The sequence below is a fragment of the Sus scrofa genome, chromosome 1 (genome assembly GCF_054392235.1).
Source record: "Sus scrofa isolate SSC_HxYL_T2T_F1_AM1 chromosome 1, Sscrofa_HxYL_maternal_Yorkshire_Landrace_v2.0, whole genome shotgun sequence".
Taxonomy (NCBI): Eukaryota; Metazoa; Chordata; class Mammalia; order Artiodactyla; family Suidae; genus Sus; species Sus scrofa.
The window spans coordinates 21,036,002-21,053,667 of record NC_139383.1 but is presented as its reverse complement, the minus strand read 5'-3'; the positions used below and the strand labels follow the sequence as shown (position 1 = coordinate 21,053,667).

Sequence of the window (17,666 nt, the reverse complement as noted above, 5' to 3'; positions counted from 1 at the left end):
TTCTATAGGGAAGATATAATTGTTTCTGTTTTATAGACCAGGATTCATCTGAGCTATTAGTTGGATCTTAGAGTGTTTTTTTGATATTTAAAAGACTGACATACCATCTCATTCCAAATTCCTATAGAAAGTCACATAAGAAGTAGAATTTGAAAAAAAAAAATCAGCAAAAGTGCAGAGAGGGGAAGAAATGAGTTGATTAGTAAGATAAGTCCAAGAGAAGTTAGTACAAAGAAATTCTTTTTTTTTGTCTTTTTAGGGCTGCGCCCTCAGCCTATGGAGGTTCCCAGGCCAGGGGTCCAATCAGAGCTTTAGCCGCTGCCCTATGTCACAGCCACAGCAATGCGGGATCTGAGCTGCATCTGCAACCTACACCACAACTCACGGCAATGCCAGATCTTTAACCCACTGAGCGAGGCCAGGGATTGAACCCGCATCCTCATGGTTCCTAGTTGGATTCGTTAACCGCTGAGCCACGACGGACACCCCCAGAAATTCTTGCTTTATATGAGATGCTCTGTCCCATTATTAAATTTTGGATGAAGATTTATTTCAGTGTCTACTAGGCAATGCAAAGAGGAAAATGGCTCATTAGAAGATTGGCATTACCCATAAATTTTCAAAAAGGCATTTACTAATGTGAAACAATTTTTTTTTTTCATGGCCCTGAGCGCCCCCAAAACCTTCTTCCTGGTGCCTCACAGTAGCACAGAGAATGGTATGGAGAAGGTTATCTGCTCAGCTCTATGAGATATCCAGACTAATAGAGTTCTGACCCAGGGCCTCCTTTATTGTGAGCCAGGTTCAAATTTATAAAATAATAGAGATATTATTAAATATTTATTAATCACTATTAATATTATTATTAAACAATAATAAATGTTTTCATGAATTATATTTTTTAAAAGTGGTCCTCAGACTTTCCTGTCAAGAAACTCTTTGATGTTTTTGATCATGTCTCATGGTACTTTCCCTACAGCTGGGTATACATTTTTACAAATAGAGATGGAAGAGTTCCCTACTGGCCCAGGAGGTTAAGGATCCAGTGTTGTCACTGCTGTGGCTCAGTTTTGATCCCTGGCAGGGAAACTTCTGCATACAATGGGTGTGGCCAAAAAAAACCCCCCAAAAGCAAAAGGTGGGGGAAGTGGGAAGAAGTTCTCTAGTTATTTACCTTAAATCAGCAATGAATTTATCTTGGTCAGTTATCAAATTGTTGTCCTATGAGGCTAATACCTACTCTTACCTTTGTTTTCATGAATTATTTTTTTATTTTTAAATTTTTTTTGTCTTTTTGCCATTTCTTGGGCTGCTCCCGAGGCATATGGTGGTTCCCAGGCTAGGGGTCAAATTGGAGCTGTAGCCGCTGGCCTATGCCAGAGCCACAGCAACTCGGGATCCGAGCCGCATCTGCAACCTACACCACAGCTCACGGCAATGCTGGATCCTTGACCCACTGAGCAAGACCAGGGACCGAACCTCGCAACCTCATGGTTCCCAGTCGGATTCATTAACCACTGAGCCACGATGGGAACTCCAGTAATTCTTAACATAAGCTTTCTTTCTAGGTTTAGTTCTTTCTTCTTTTCCTTTCTTGGAAATAGCTTCCAGATGGGACTTTTTTTTTTTTTTTTTAAATAAGCCTCAAGTCCTTATGTTTTACCAGTTTTTGACCTATTATCTTTTTCCTGAGTTTCATTTTTGGCTCAGGTACTCTGCTTTTAGGATTTTTTATTACTCTGTAATATATACTGAAAATGCATGGCAACTGTTATGAGGCTGCACAGTAATTCTGGTAATGATGCCATGCTCTGGACTTTGCAACTCCCTCTTCTTCAAGGAAAAATCTTCCTTCAGCATATTCATCTTTCTTGCTCTTTTAGATTTATTTAGAAGATAGCATGAAATACATTGTTGCCTAGTTTAGTTCCTGTATAGTCTCTATTGAAAAAAATAGGAAAAAGAGGAGTTCTCATCATTGCTCAGTGGTAACAAACCTGACTAGGATCCATGAGGACTCGGGTTCGATCCCTGGCCTCGCTCAGTGGGTTAAGAATCTGGATGAGCTGTGGTGTAGGTCGCTGATGTGGCTTGGATCCCGAGTTGCTATGGCTGTGGTATAGGACGGCAGCTGCAGCTCCGATTGGACCCCTAGCCTGGGAACTTCCATATGCCACATGTGCGGCTCTAATAAAACATAAATAAATAAAAATAAATAAACAATAGGGAAAAGACAAACTTGTTTGGAATTTTTTTGAATTGCAGTAAATTTGTATAATATTTCATTAGGCTTGTTTTCCTCATTATTCTTTTGTAATTTTCTAAATTAAGCCACATGCATTTCACCCATATAATTTCATGGCCCAAGGTAGTGTGTCTGACCATCAGGCCTTTCCCTTGAGAGTGCTGGTTTTGGGTATGCCAGTGTTTCTGTACTTAGGTGTTGCCCTTTGCCAGAGACCTTGACTCTTAAGGATTTGTTGATAAAATGCTTTCAATTGTTTGTTTTATGAGGCCTTTGCTTGGTACTAGAGATTTGAATTATCGTTCCTCAGCAAGAGTCACTTAGGTCACTAATTCCCTTTGCTTCCTAGTTTCTCATCATCATTTCTGCATGTAAGGGAGCCTTGAAGCTTTTCCTGTAGAGTCTTATATACTGTGAGATTTCTTTGAGACACTGTATCTATCTTCAGTGTTTGGTCCCAAGTTGTTTAAATTTTTTAGAAATGTAAAATCTGGGGACTAAGTAGAAGGAAAAGAATGAGTCTCTACATTTTAGTGGATCCGAGGAGCTGCTCTGAAGAGTCAGTGATTGAGAGTGTTGGGCCACAGAGTTTGCGCTGTGGCACAGCGGAAACGACTCTGACTAGGAACCATGAGGTTGCGGGTTCCAGCCCTGGCCTCGCTCAGTGGGTTAAGGATCTGGCCACAAGCTGTGGTGCGGATCGCAGACATGGCTTGGATGGTGCATTCCTGTGGCTCTGGTGTAGGCCAGCAGCTGTAGCTCCTTTTAGACCCCTACCCTGGGAACCTCCATATGCTGCGGGTGCAGCCCTAAAAAGCAAAAAAAAAAAAAAAAAAATAATAATAATAATTATAAAGAGTTGTGGGCGAATGCTTTTGGAGGCTCTTGCTTTTTCTGTTGTCATTATTATTCTTATTATTTTCTGCCTTCGTCTGTTTCCACTCTTCCTTTCTCTTTTGCATCATTGCTCTTGACATTATGCAGGCTGAGTGAGACAGCGGGTGTTACAAGTTGGTCCAAGTTGCCAGGTCTGGCTGAATGGGCTCCAACCCACATTCCTGACCACTACACAGGTTGGCACGTGCCTGATCGTTACAGTGTGACATTCTGGTCAAGTTTCCCAGTGTGGGGAGTGAGGGGAGTGGCAGGTGAGCAGGGAAAGTGTGTCAACTAAGGTGAGAGGGTGCATTCTGGAGCAAAGGACAGTTTCTCCCAGGTAGGATTATAGAGACAAGAACATTAATCAGGGAGTTCCCAGGTGGCTCAGCGGGTTCAGGATCTGACATTGTCACTGCTGTGGCTCTGGTTACAGCTCTGGTGTGGGTTCGATCCCTGGCCCAGGAACTTCTACATGCTGTGGGCACGGCCAAAAAAATTAATCAAAACAAATTAGTGCGAAAGCATTAATCAAAACAATTAGTGCCACTTGCTCTGTTTTCAGCCCTTCCTTTCAGTCCTGGTGTGAAATATTAGAATTCAGGTTGACGATGAAGTTATACAAGCCTCATTTAGTACTGGGAATATTCCCCTGAGTCAGCTTTTTAAAATCTAAGTACTTTCTCAGCTCTGAGATGCAGTTAGTGCTTTATTTACCATATTCTCACACGGCCTTTTTCTGCTAATGGAGGTGGAGTGGGGGAAGGTGCTGGTTGAAAGCACTCAGATAAGCTTACTGTGAAAGGGCGGTTGTATGGGTATCAGTTTGGAAGCCGCTGATAATTTTAAATAATCGCTATCTCATCATATTAAATACATTTGCATGTGTTTAGTATTTCCCTAACTTTAATCTGAAACACCATGTGAACAAGTTTTAGTGTATAAGAAGCAATGCAGTAACAAGGAGAATAGCTTAATGTTTTTTGCATGTTTCCTATGCCAGCTACTACTTAACTGTTTTCATGTTACTAATTTATGCAAACACCCATATATATGTGTGTGTGTTTGTACACACATATTTTTATACATATGGACACACACACATTAATTTATCTAATTCTCACAACGACACGATGAAAGTAGCACTTCTATTATCATTTCCATTTTATAGTGAGGAAACCAAGGCACAGAGTGGTTAAGTAACTGACCCAACATAGCACAGGTAACGAGTGGCAGAGCTAGAATTTAAACCCAAATGTCTGTGCCACAGTCTAAACCACTACCCTGTAGTGCTTGGTTTTTCACCCCAAGCACAAAATATAATCATAGTAAATAAACTCAAAGTTATTTTAACTACAAGAAAATCTAAAAATGATATACAATTGGTCTTTGAACGATGCTGGTTTGAACTGTGTTGGGCCACTTATATGTGGGTATTTTTCAGTAGTAAATTCTGCAGAGCTACACGACTGGGCAGTTGTTGGACCCCATGGACATGGCAGGGCAACTATAAATTATACTTGGATTAACCCCTGCCTCATTCAGGGGTCAACTCTAATTTAAAAAATGGAACCTGGTTTCTGTTGCATGGCATATATGGGGCTCTGTTTGGGATTTGGCTATTTCTGTTTATTAAGTAAGGACTTTGGTTGTCTGGATCTTTATGTGACAAACGTCTTTGTGTCTCCCACCTTGTGTCCTGCATTAGTGAGCACCCATCCTGTGTGTCCCCTGGATTTACTGTCTCTCATCTGGGAACCTGTTTCAGGTAGTCCCCCAAAGTCTGTGTGTGGTCTTTCACGGTGACCCTGCGGGTGACTTTGTGGGCCAGGAATTTATTTCACCCTAGGGTTTCTATCTTTCCTTATTAGGTATTGGAAATTAAAGAAACTCAGACATGTTTTTCACACAGGGGCCCATTAAATGAGTATGATATCTGGGTATGCAAAGTGCTGGAGAAAAAGAAAAAGGATTTCATGGACCACTTTGTTGTGAGTGCCTTGAACAATGCTTGAGGGACTGGACGGCCGTATTCTGTTCACTAGTAGAATACCTTAGGTTTAGGATGTTGGAAGATGTGTAGGGAGTATTTGATTTTGATTTTTTTTAGCAGGTAAGTTCTGTTTAGATATAGAAAGGGGCTCTATTTTTGGCTTGCCTAGAAAGTCAGGGACTAATTTCCACATTTATGTCACAAAGACAGAAAGAAGGAACCTTAGTAACTCTTAAATTTGGTGACCGGATCGATTATACGTCTTTCAGTAGGTTATTACATTGTCACCACCACTAGGTCAATTGTGGATTAAGTTCTGTAAATACAATTTATAAATATTTTAGCACCATTCATCTCCATTGCTCTGATCAGAGTAATTGATTATTGTAATTGACAAAATTCTTGTTTGAGAGCGGAACGATCCTCCCACTCTATGCGGTGATAGAAAAGAGCAAGAAGATGGATTTTTGAGATATGCTGTTTGGAGTATTAGGGAGTATTACATATTCTTGGATCAGAATCCATGGAGCACAACATTAATACTTATTTTGCTTTAAAGTTGGAAGTCACTTAATAGTAATTACCTTAATTTTAAACTTCAGCTCTTTCAGAAACAGAAAGTTTAAAGAAAATAAAGGAAAGAACATGTTATTACATTATTACATTGGCAAAATGTTTTCTACGAGCTTCTATGAATTCCAGTGGCTTAGTTAGACTGACTGTATCTGACCTTCTAAACCAAGTATTCTGGGCAAAACTGTGCAATTTTATCAATCTGCTGGAAAAGCTTACCTGTCTTAGCTTGAGATGTTTCTACTCTTGTTAGGTAGCCACAGTCAATTTCAATAAGTTTTGTAGAGGAATATTGACATCCACCTGTGAAATTCTTTTTGGTCCAAAAGAAAGTATTGAAAAATTATTTCTGTATTTCAGCGTGTTACTATTGTGAGAATTGCTTTCTGTGTTTTAAAACTTAGAAGCAGTTCTGTTAGGCACTGAACATTTGAGTTATAGAAATATCTACATTGAGCGTTTTCCATTATTAATATACATGATACAATTATAGATTGTTTTTCTTTAGTTCATATGAACTTTGGGTTTCTGTGTTTGTTTTGGCATACATTTTCAGAGGTAAAATTCACTTGAATTTTTAATAAAGTTTTAAGACAATTTTGTATTTCTAGTACATACAGTCAGTCTGCACTGAGGTCCCCAAGTGGCAGCTATAATTTGGCTGGATTGAATTACCAGGTGTAAAGTAAAATTTTGCATTTGGAGATAAAGGCAAGAAATGTCATTTGATAACTATAACTATAAAATTGCACTACATATAAAGTCACTGTATTGCATTATAAATATTGAATTCACATTCCAAATTGGCTTCAATCATGAGGAAGATAATTAACTGATGATTACATCTGATATTACAGATATTGCTGTACAAAGTCTGGTTTGACCTTAAAATGTTCAGCATGGTTATCTTTTGGAATACGAGACTGTGAGAACCAAGTCTGGCCTGCCCAGGACCGCCATGTGCAAGCAGTGCCTAGCTTATTGTTATAAGACCATTCGAGCAGTCCTCCTAAGGATAAATTGAAGAGAGCAGAACTTGTCGTTAAAAGTCGAAAGAGTCCCTATGTATTTATCACCACCACTGCTGTAATGGCACTAAAGTTACAGCAAAAGACAGAAAAGGAATAAATACACTTATATGGCCAAAGAGGGGTGGAGACCAGGTAGCTGTGTGTGATTGAGGTGTCACTTGGTGGAAGGTGATGGCAGAGTGGTAACTGCTGAGGGCACCAGGGCAGGGGTGGCAGCCAGAGGCTTTCTGATGTCCCTTCCAGAATGGGCAAGCCCCCTGACTAAGAGTCACCAGTACCATCTGAGGTTGAGTCAGGGGCAGTGTTAGAAATTTGGGGCTAAGAACTATAAACTGTATACTTAGACTCCCAGGTCTTTCCCCTTCTTCCCCTCCTGCTCAGGAGAACAGAGATGTGTACATTCTCAGGAGAAATCGAACTCTGCCTTGGTGTCCCTGGTCCAGAGGGGATGGTGAAGTTCTAGTTTGGCATCAGAAAGGTAAAGGGACTTCAGGATGGTGAAACCCCAGAATTCCTGAAGCTATAGCTCAAATCAGAGTATGGTATAGTCACAGCAGGGAATTTTTTTTTTCCATTTTTAAAAGTTTTATTAAAGTATAATTGAATTACAATGTTGTGCCATTTTCTTCTGCACACAAAGTGACCGAGCCACACATACACACACACACACATTCCTTTTCCTATGCTGTCTTCCATCATGGTCTATCCCGAGAGACTAGACATAGTTCCTGAACAGCAGGGGATTTGATTACCTACTTTGAGCCCACCGGCTGGGCTGGCAGGTGACACCCGAGCTCATAGAACCTGAGCATTTGCTGCCTCCTTTTGAAATGTGGGGATTCTGCCAGCTGTTTGAGGCAAACCTCTGTCATTAAAGCCACACCCAAGCAGCAGAAAAAAGGGACTTTTTAGGGAAAACAGAGAAAAATGATGTGTGATATTACATACATCATAGATGGGGGGGAATAATTATGTCTTTGAAATAAGAACATGTTACAAACATCAGATTCAGGGAATAAGAGATCTTGGACATTAAAAGTAAGACATCAGAAATAAAAACTGGGTAGAGGGAGTTCCCATTGTTGCGCAGCAGAAGCGAATCCAACTAGGAACCATGAGGGTGCGGGTTCGACCCCTGGCCTCGCTCAGTGGGTTAAGGATCCAGCATTGCTGTGAGCTGTGGTGTAGGTCAAAGACGTGGCTCGGATCCGGTGTTGCTGTGACTGTGGTGTAGGCCGGTGGCAACAGCTCTGATTAGACCCCTAGCCTGGGAACCTCCATATGCCGTGTGTGCAGCCCTAAAAAAAAAAAAAGACAAAAAAAAAAACCAACAAGAAAAAAACTGGGTAGAAATTGAGAGAGTGAACATAAGAGAGTTAATTTCTTAATTACTATAACAAAAATTCTATAAATAACGTCTGACAACCAGAAAATAGCCATGTAAGCATAATATTAGAAATGCACAAATGAATGTCAGAACAGATAACAGAAGGAGTGGCCTCTTGAAAGCATTCTGAAGCAGAACTTCTGCATTTTGTATTTTGTAATCCTATTTGCTTTGACAAACTATGTGCATTTATTCCTTTGGTAAAATGGAGAAATGTGTAATGAGAGATTGATTTTGAAAATTATTTTGTTAAAAAATGTATTAACGGGATAGAAAATGCTGCACAATATTGCCTTTTGGCAATCGCATAACTAGCATGGTCCCCTAAATTGTTTCAGTGTCTGTCTTTTCCTAACATTTTCTATACGTTCTACCAGGCCTGCCAGGCTCCCTGGCTTTAGAAATCGTTTATTGTGTGTGTGTGGATTGCAAATATCAAATTATTTTGAGACAATCTTATCCCCACTTTTCACCCACATATTTTCCATTTTGCTAGTAATTCTGGGAAGGTTTTTGGTTGTAATGGAATACAAATGTTAGGAACGGAACATTTTAAATGAACACTAAGAGCACACAGACCTTCAAGCTGAAGTGGTCTCTTTGCAGCCTTTCCTGACTTAGGAACCCTTTTTAAAGGTTCTTCCCTCTCACTTATAACCGTGGCTGACTGTTGTGGTGACATGGATCTTCACAGAATTTTAGAGCTGGAAGATGCTTTAGTAAGTGGCCATCCTGTCCCCTTCCTTTGCCTGATAATTGAGGAAGTCAAGGAGGAGGGAGATGACTTTCCCAAGATGAAAACAGTGGCCTCAAACTCAGTGTTCTTTTCTGGTTCTTCCGGCTACCTGGACCTCAGGGCAACATCATGCTCACTTTCCTTCAACCCTCACTTGGTGGTTGATGGTTGTCTGATGCATTTGTGTTTGAAAGAGGCAGATTTCTAGGAAGTATTCTGGTGGGAGTGGTGGGGTGTGTGGAACTCTTGAAGGATTTTAGGTTTAAATTGATTGTGTTAGGGGTTTTTGTAAATTTCCTGAAAGAGATGTGACATGTACCGTGGGTCAAAAAAGGCTGATCTTGGACTTGAAGTCCTCAGTTTTAGCCTAAAAGGGGGGAGAGGGGGGTGAGAAAGAGGGGAAACAGGAGAGGAAGAACAGAGCAGGGGTGCAAGGACCATTTCTTTCCTGTGAGTTTCATTTTAATGGGGGAGACTAAGAAACTTACTGAATGTAACTGGAGCTGCTGAGGTGAACTGGCTGGAAACTGCCTTAATTTGCATGAAAGCAAAGCTCTGGTATATAGTCTTCCAAAACAATCTTAACAATGCATTTGGGACCTGCTGGCTGCCATCAGGGTTCATCCAAAATGTGATTTTTTTTTTTTTTTTTTTTTTTTTTTTGCACCTTCTCTGAATTTTTTCCCACTGACCCAGCCCTTGGATGCTCACTGGCCTTCTACCTCCATCCAGGCCAGGCCTCTCCCTTCTCCATCAGAGCTCTTTTTTTTTTTTTTTTTTAACAGAGTGTTGTGGGTATTAATGGTTGGCTGATTAAAGCAATTCGCAGGAATTGTTAATGATTACTCTTGTTACTCTTCCTGGTGGGTATGTGCTTATTCTCACAGAGCTGTTACTGAAAGATGGGGTGAATCTCCAATTGGTAGGGTGTAACTATGGAAACGCCTGGTAGAAATTGGAGTGTGATGTATTTTCTTATCCTACCTGCCTCGTAATGGAGTTCCCGTCGTGGCGCAGTGGTTAACAAATCCGACTAGGAACCATGAGGTTTTGGGTTCGATCCCTGGCCTTGCTCAGTGGGTTAACGATCCGGCGTTGCCGTGAGCTGTGGTGTAGGTTGCAGACGCTGCTCGGATCCTGAGTTGCTGTGGCTGTGGTGTAGGCCGGCGGCTACAGCTCCGATTCGACCCCTAGCCTGGGAACCTCCATGTGCCTCGGGAGCAGCCCTAGAAATGTCAAAAAGACAAAAAGACAAAAAAAAAAAAAAAAAAAATCCTACCTGCCTCGTAACCTTACTTTGCAAACCCCAGGGACTTAGGAGCTTGAAGATGAATCTTTCTGGAAAACGGTTGAAGCTTACTTCATTATCAAGAATATGTTGAGGGAAATCCCGCCGTGGCACAATGTGCTAAGAATCCAGCTGCAGGGGCTCCTGTCTCTGCAGAGATACGAGTTCACTCTCTGACCTGGTACAGTGAGTTAAAGGATCTGGTGTTGCCACAGCTGCCATGTTGGTCACAGTTGTGGCTTAGACTCAGTCCCTGGCCTGGGAACTTCCATATGCTGTGGGTGTAGCCATGAAATGTAAAAGAAGAAGAAAAAAGAATATGTTAAAAGGTACTCAGCATCGTTAATCATTAGGGAAATGCGAATCAAGACCAGAATGGGATGTCATCTCACACCTGTTGGAATGACTTATCCAGAATGATGATGATAATGTGGAGAAAAGGGAACCCTTGTGCACTTTTGGTGGGGCTGTGAATTGGGGTATCCGTCATGGAAAACGGGGTGGAGGTTCCTCAAAAAATTGAAAATAGAACTACCCTGTGATCTAGCAATTCAACTTCTAGGTATATATCTGAAGGAAATGAAATCAGTATCCCCAAGAGGTATTTGCCCCATGTTCTTTGCAGCATTTCTGACGATAGCCAAGACACAGCAACAACCTGAATATCTATTGACACATGAATAAAGAGAATGTGATATGTATGTGTGTGTGTATGTATATATATTTATTTATACACACCTTCATCATATGCACACATAATGCATACAGTGGAATATTATTCAGCCATAAAAATGAAGGAAATCCTGCCATCTGTGAAAACATTGGTCAATCTCGAAGGCACCATGCTAAGTGAAATAAGTCAGACAGAGGGGGACAAACACTGTATGATCTCACTTATATGTGGAATCTTAAAAAAAGAAAAGAAAAGAAAAAAGCCCCCAAACAACCTGAACTCATAGATACAGAGAACAGATTGTAGGGTAAATAAATCCTGAAGATTTAACATACAGCATGGTGACTATAGTTAGAAATACTGTATTGTGTATATGAAAGTTGGTAAGAGAGTGGATCTTCAAATTCTCATCACAAGAAAGAAAAATTCTGTGTGGTGATAGATGTTAGCTAAACTTGTGGTAATCATTTTGCAGTATATACATGTATCAATTTTACTAATACAATGTTATATGTCAATTATATAAAAAAGAGAATGTGTCAAGGTTATCTATTAGTTGAACTGTGCAGTAACTATTAAATGTATAAGTGTCCTTTGAGAATTTCTTCTTTGAAATTTGTTTTACAGAAACAGACTCACAGACATAGAGGACAGACTTGTGGTTGCCAAGGGATGGAGGGGAGGAAGTGGGATGGACAGGGAGTGTGGGGTTAGTAGATACAAACTTATCACTTTTGGAATGGATAAGCACTGAGTACCTGCTTTATAGCACAGGGAACTATAGCCAGTCTCTCGGGATAGAGCATGATGGAAAATAATATAAGAAAGGTACTGTATAATATATATATATATACACAGTATATATATATGTATATATATGTATGTATGTGTGTATATATATAACTGGGTCACTGTGCCATACAGCAGAAATTGGCACAGCATTGTAAATCAACTATACATTAATAACATTTTTTTAAAAAGTTGTTTTATTCTAAAACTACTGAAATATATATATTTTTTACTTATTTTAAAAAAGAACTTCTTTATTATGTTTATTTTTATTTTTTAAGATTTTTATTTTTTTCTATTATAGTTGATTTACAGTGTTCTGTCAATTTCTGCTATATAGCAAAGTGACTCAGTCATGCATACAAACGTATATATATACACACACATACATACATACTTTTTCTTACATTATTAATTCTGTTTCTTTTAAATCATCTTCCTTTTGAGATATTTTACTCATTTTTCCAGTGAGTAAAAATATGTTTGGTCCATTGAGAACAGAATGTAAATGTTTCTCGGTACATCAGGTGTTTATATTTCATGATAATGATGTAGATTAGTGTTCATTCTTTACCATCACATCCCTTCCTTTTTTTTACCCATGGACCACTTTGACAGTTTGGTAAATCTAGACAAATGTTTTTAAATGGATAGAATAACATATATGGCATTACAAAGTGAAACAAATCATATTGAAATTCAATTACAAAATGCTTAAAAAGCCTGTGATAGAGTAATATATATATATACTTATTAATGCATTCAGTGACAAGACGCACCTGTGGGTCCAGTCACTGTCCTATCCTATCCAGTTCTGTTCTGAGGTGATTGAGCCAAATGGTTTTCCAGCTGTAATATTATATGGAGGTGGCTGCGATTTTTTTTAGTGATTCAACCAGAGATACTCCTAATAATGTGTTTTGTGATACCCCTTTGTAATAGAAGGAGATGCCAATTTCTGTTAGAGATGGGTGAAGATGTGTAATTTTTTTGTTTGTCCAAGTTCAGAGACTCCTTGCATTGCAGTGACTAACCCTGGATGATGGTGATTGTTTAAGATGAACATTTACTTTAGAACTTTGGCACCAACAGCAGCATGTGATAAAGAGGTTTTTTTTTTTTTTTTTGGCTTTTTAGGGCTGCAATCACGTCATATGAGAGGTTTCCAGGCTAGGGGTCGAATCGGAGCTGTAGCTGCCGGCCTATGGCACAGCCACAGCAATGCAGGATCTGAGCCGTGTCTTCGACCTACACTACAGTTCACGGCAACACCGGATCCTTAACACACTGAGTGAGGCCAGGGATCAAACCTGCATCCTCATGGATACTAGCTGGGTTCGTTAACCTTTGAACCATGATGGGAACTCCATAAAGAGTATTTTTACAGAGAAAAGAGTTTGAAGTGGAAATAACTTTTTATTGAGTGACCCCTCTGCCCCGCGCTGTCCTGGGCATGATCCACAAGACTGATGAACCACAGTGATGGTGTCTGGCCTCTGGAATGTGTAGACAAGTAGATGAAACAGATAGCAAACTGCAGAATATACAACTGCAGAGTATACAGAGCGATGTTTAAGTGCTTAGGGGATAAATGTCTTGGAGGCTGCAAGTGTGTCAAAGGGGGCTTCACTGGGCCCAGGATGGACTCTAGTGGTGAGGGAAGCCCCTTAAAGGAGCAGATTTGAGTCTACACTAGGGTGTTGGCTGTGGGTGGAGCTTGGCCCAAGGAAAGCCTGAATGAGGAAGGTGATTGGGAATGAAGTGAGCAGAGGGCTGTGCATTGAGGTTGGCAAAAAGGTGCAGCTGGAATTTCACTCAGTGGTGTTTTTAATCCTGATTGAAGAGGCATAGTTTATCTTTTAGCTTGACAGGATGTATTAGTTAGTGTGTTAATGGCTAGGTCTCTAAAAGCTTTAGAGATTCGTTTGGAGTATGTAGGTTGAAAATTTTTTTTTTTTTTTAGGGATGCTTGTGTCCCATATGGAAGTTCCCAGGCTAGGGGTCAAATCGAGACACATCTGCAACCTACATCACAGCTCCAGGCAATGCTGGATCCTTAACGCACAGAGCAAGGCCAAGGATTTAACCTGCATCCTCATGGATACTAATTGGGTTCATTACCACTGAGCCACAATGGGAACTGCTAGGATGAAAAATTGATTGCAAAATTTATGAGAACAAGCTCTCTTTCAAGAGCTGGACACTTAAGATTTTTTATCATTTAATTCCCAAACATTATTCCTCACCCTGGTTTTCCTTTGTCACCAATTTAAGGACAACCTAAGGAGCACTGAGGAAGCTCTAGGCTCCTCTGTATTGTCAGCAGTTGGAGCAACAGTGTTTGCCGAAATGCATACCTTCCTTATGTGGCTGTTCCTAGGCAGATAAGTGTTGTCACACGTCTGGATTTTAAGGTGTCAGGCTCCACGGCCTGGCAGAGGCTCAGACAGAGCAGACAGGGATTGGGCTGTGCACAGCGGCAGGAATGCCACCATTCTGGTCGGGCCAGTTGGGAAGGGACTCCTCTTCCCAGGATTCCCATACTGTTTGGCCCTATTTTAAAATTTGACTCCATCAGATCACACTCTCCAGCCGAGGGGTCTCCCTCTCTTGGGACCTCAGAGAGCATGCACAGCTGGTTTGTGAACCTTAACGACCTTTGGAGGACACGTTGAGCCAGCAAAGAATGGAAGTGACATCCTCTTCTACCCATGGGGACGGCACAGGGTCACAGGCAGGTAAAGACGACTCGCTCGGAATGTTCCTTAAACTTTTATGCACTGGCTGTGGAAAGGAAAGCAGGCATGACTCGATAGCCAAGAATTAGTGTGCCAGTTACTGAGCAAGAGATTGTAAATCATTTGTCCCATGAGTGACCTTGGAATTTAATTTTTTTTCTTTTAATAATATTATGAACGATGATAGTTCCATGTGAAGAATCCTACCATGTGAGTCATTAATGGTGTTTTGGAAATAGGATTTGCCCTGCTTACTGGCCTTGTGGCTCCTCCAGGTCAGGGTTGCTGTCGGCCTCCGAGCCTGATACCCAGCCTGGCACTCCATGCGTGCTTGTCCACTGTGAATGGATCAGTGCCCAGATCTAATGATACTCTGTGAAGATTAGTCTATCAGTTCTCTGTGATGCCAGAAAATCTGTGTTTGTTAAATGGAAGTCACATGAGGCTAGAAATCACCTTGCCCCCCCAGACTGTGAATGGGTTCATCAGCTGTAACCACGGTGCTCTTCCAATTCTCCAAGGCTGAGTAAGGAGCTGGCCTTGGTGGCCTCATGCATTCATTTCATTTGTTCCTTCCTCTCTCGGTTTGTTATTCTTTCACTTGCCATTTATTGTGTGTCTGCTGGTGCTGAATTCCATGAGAGACTGTTGGGAAACAGAGGCAAATCCTGCAGGTGTTAAGGGGCTAGTGGGAGTAAGACCTAGGTGCCATGGGCCCAGGGATTAGGAGGGATTCGTGTCCGGAGTTTACCTCTTCCTTGGGGACTTCAGGGCATGTTTGCCGGAGGAGGAGCTTTCGAGAGGGCAGAGCAGGGTGTGGAAGGCAGGGATTCCAGGCCGAGGGGAAAAGTGTGTGTAAGGGCAGAGGCACAGTGCGAATTATGTGGTGAGATGCCCTTTCCCGAGTTACAAATGAGCCTCCCGTCGCCACTGCCCAGCACCTCAGCCTTGGCCCACTTGAGCTCTGCACACGGCCTCTTTCCAGGTCCTTTCCTCTGCCTGGAATACCTCCCCTCAGCTCCTGACTCGTCCCTCCCCCTGTCATTGGGCATCAGATTAAACGGTCCCTCTTCTGAGGTGCCTGCCCTGACTACCCATCTGAGATATATTCGTCCTGTGATTCATCCATCCGTCCTGTCGATTGCTTCAGCACCCTTGTCACAATGCTCACTGCTCTGTTCACTTCGCCCTTGAGAGGTCCCCAGACCGTGATCTCCAGAAGGCAGAGACCGAGATTCTCATGTTTATCAGTGTGTCCTCTGTGCTTTGCACAGGGCCTGACCTGTGGGGGTGATAGATCCTTGTGGATGGATGAAATGAATGAAAAGACACCCCTGGAAAAACAGAAACATTCTTACTGGACTTGCTATTTCGCTTTATTCCTTGAAGTTCGAGGTGATTCTTAAAGAGGCACTTAGGATTGAGAGAAGGGTTTTATTCAAGACCTTTGGGTGTCCCCTTGAGGTAAAAGCGAGTAGGAGGGAGTTACTTTAGCTCTTGGAAGGAGTGACTTGAAAAAAATTCAAAGATTTTTAAAATTGAATATACAGGGATGAAAGAAATTCTTTTCAGAATACTTAACTTATAAACAAAAGAGAAATTCATGACTTTAAAGAGAATTCATGGATGTGTCATTAAATCAAGTCATTCTTTATAGTAATTTTATAACATTATTTATTACATTACATTTTTATGTGACATGTCCTGACAATTTTGATGATTTATTCTTATTTGTGTTCTGAAACCTTATTTTTGTTTTTATTCTTTTTGTCTTTTTGCAATTTCTTGAGCCGATCCCCGGCATATGGAGGTTCTCAGGCTAGGGGTCCAATTGGAGCTGTAGCCACCAGCCTACGCCAGAGCCACAGCAACTCGGGATCCCAGCCGCGTCTGCAACCTACACCACAGCTCACGGCAACGCCGGATCGTTAACCCACTGAGCGAGGCCAGGGATCAAACCCGCAAACTCATGGTTCCTAGTCGGATTCGTTAACCACTGAGCCATGATGGGAACTCCTGAAACCTTATTTTTATAAATAATATCATTATCATTTTTAGGCCTCTTATATGAATCAGTGATATTCTCATACTGATAATTATCCTTTTTACTTAATACGATTTCATATAACATTCTCCATCTATGGACTCACTTTCATTGCCATTTTCCTCCACTTTTTCTGTCAGTTTTTATAGCTTATAAAATGACCTCATTTCTGATTCTCTAGTCCCTTTGTAAAACACTGCCCAAAGCCCAAGGTATATTAAACTTTCAAAGCTGGAGTGTGGTATTCTTTATAGTTTATTCATACATATCTGGTCACCAAGAGTCAACTGGATTTCCTCCTAAATCTGTTTATGTCAGCCGCACTTGTTATTTTGATTAAACAACTAAATTAAATATATTATAAAAACCAATGAAATATATATATAAAGAGAAAGATGAAGTTTTATGCTTCAGAAAAACAGTAAAGGAGACCTATTTAAAAAAATTGCTGTCAAAAAAAAAAAAGACTTCATTTCTACTTCATCTTATTCACCTTTATTTTTTTTTTTTTTTTGGCTTTTTTTTTTTTTTTTGGCTTTTTTTGGCTTTTTGGCTTTTTGCTATTTCTTGGGTCGCTCCTGCGGCATATGGAGGTTCCCAGGCTAGGGGTCGAATCGGAGCTGTAGCCCCTGGCCTACACCAGAGCCACAGCAACGAGGGATCCGAGCCGCGTCTGCAACCTACACCACAGCTCACGGCAATGCCGGATCGTTAACCCACTGAGCAAGGGCAGGGACCGAACCTGCAACCTCATGGTTCCTAGTTGGATTCATTAACCACTGCGCCACGACGGAAACTCCCTACGTTTTTCTTATACAAGTCGCATATAGCACAGACGTTTTCCATAACATATTATCAGCAGATTGGTGTCATCAGATTGGAAGGTTATACAACAAAATTTGTTTTGTAAACTCTATAGACATGGCAGGTGGAAAAGGTTAAGTGAAGCGGCATATAGAATGGAAGGAAAATCCCAAAGCGAATTACTCAAATGATTATGATTCTGTCTCCCATTTGATCTTCTCCAAACAAGTATTCCTTGTGCAGATCTGTTAATTCCAAGGGGCTTCAGCAGGGTGGTGGCGCCTCCTGATAGGTTTCACTAGCGATATTGGGCTGGACCTGGGCTTCTGATTCCAACCTTTGGTTCCCTTCTTGGAGAAATGAGGAAAAATACACTTATACACTATTTTGAAGGTAAGATTTCGGTTATCTTTATTTGCGAAGGCAACTTTTTTGTTTATCTGCTTGTTTCCTTCATTCATCTAAGAAGTTTTTATTGCCTTCCTTTCT

At 41.0% G+C, this 17,666-nt stretch overlaps 1 protein-coding gene and 2 long non-coding RNA genes across 4 annotated transcripts in view; all 3 read left to right on the top strand.

Annotated features, from left to right (window-relative positions):
* The window catches only part of UTRN (utrophin), a 535,632-nt gene that overhangs the window by 33,178 nt on the left and 484,788 nt on the right, over window positions 1-17,666 (top strand). The gene's annotated exons all lie outside the window — the stretch shown is intronic.
* LOC146405966 (uncharacterized) lies at window positions 1,619-7,777 on the top strand. Its single transcript, XR_014845211.1, has 2 exons — window positions 1,619-2,044; window positions 2,911-7,777. It is a non-coding gene; the product is annotated as an uncharacterized LOC146405966 (long non-coding RNA).
* LOC146405965 (uncharacterized) lies at window positions 9,486-16,792 on the top strand. Its single transcript, XR_014845195.1, has 2 exons — window positions 9,486-9,994; window positions 12,786-16,792. It is a non-coding gene; the product is annotated as an uncharacterized LOC146405965 (long non-coding RNA).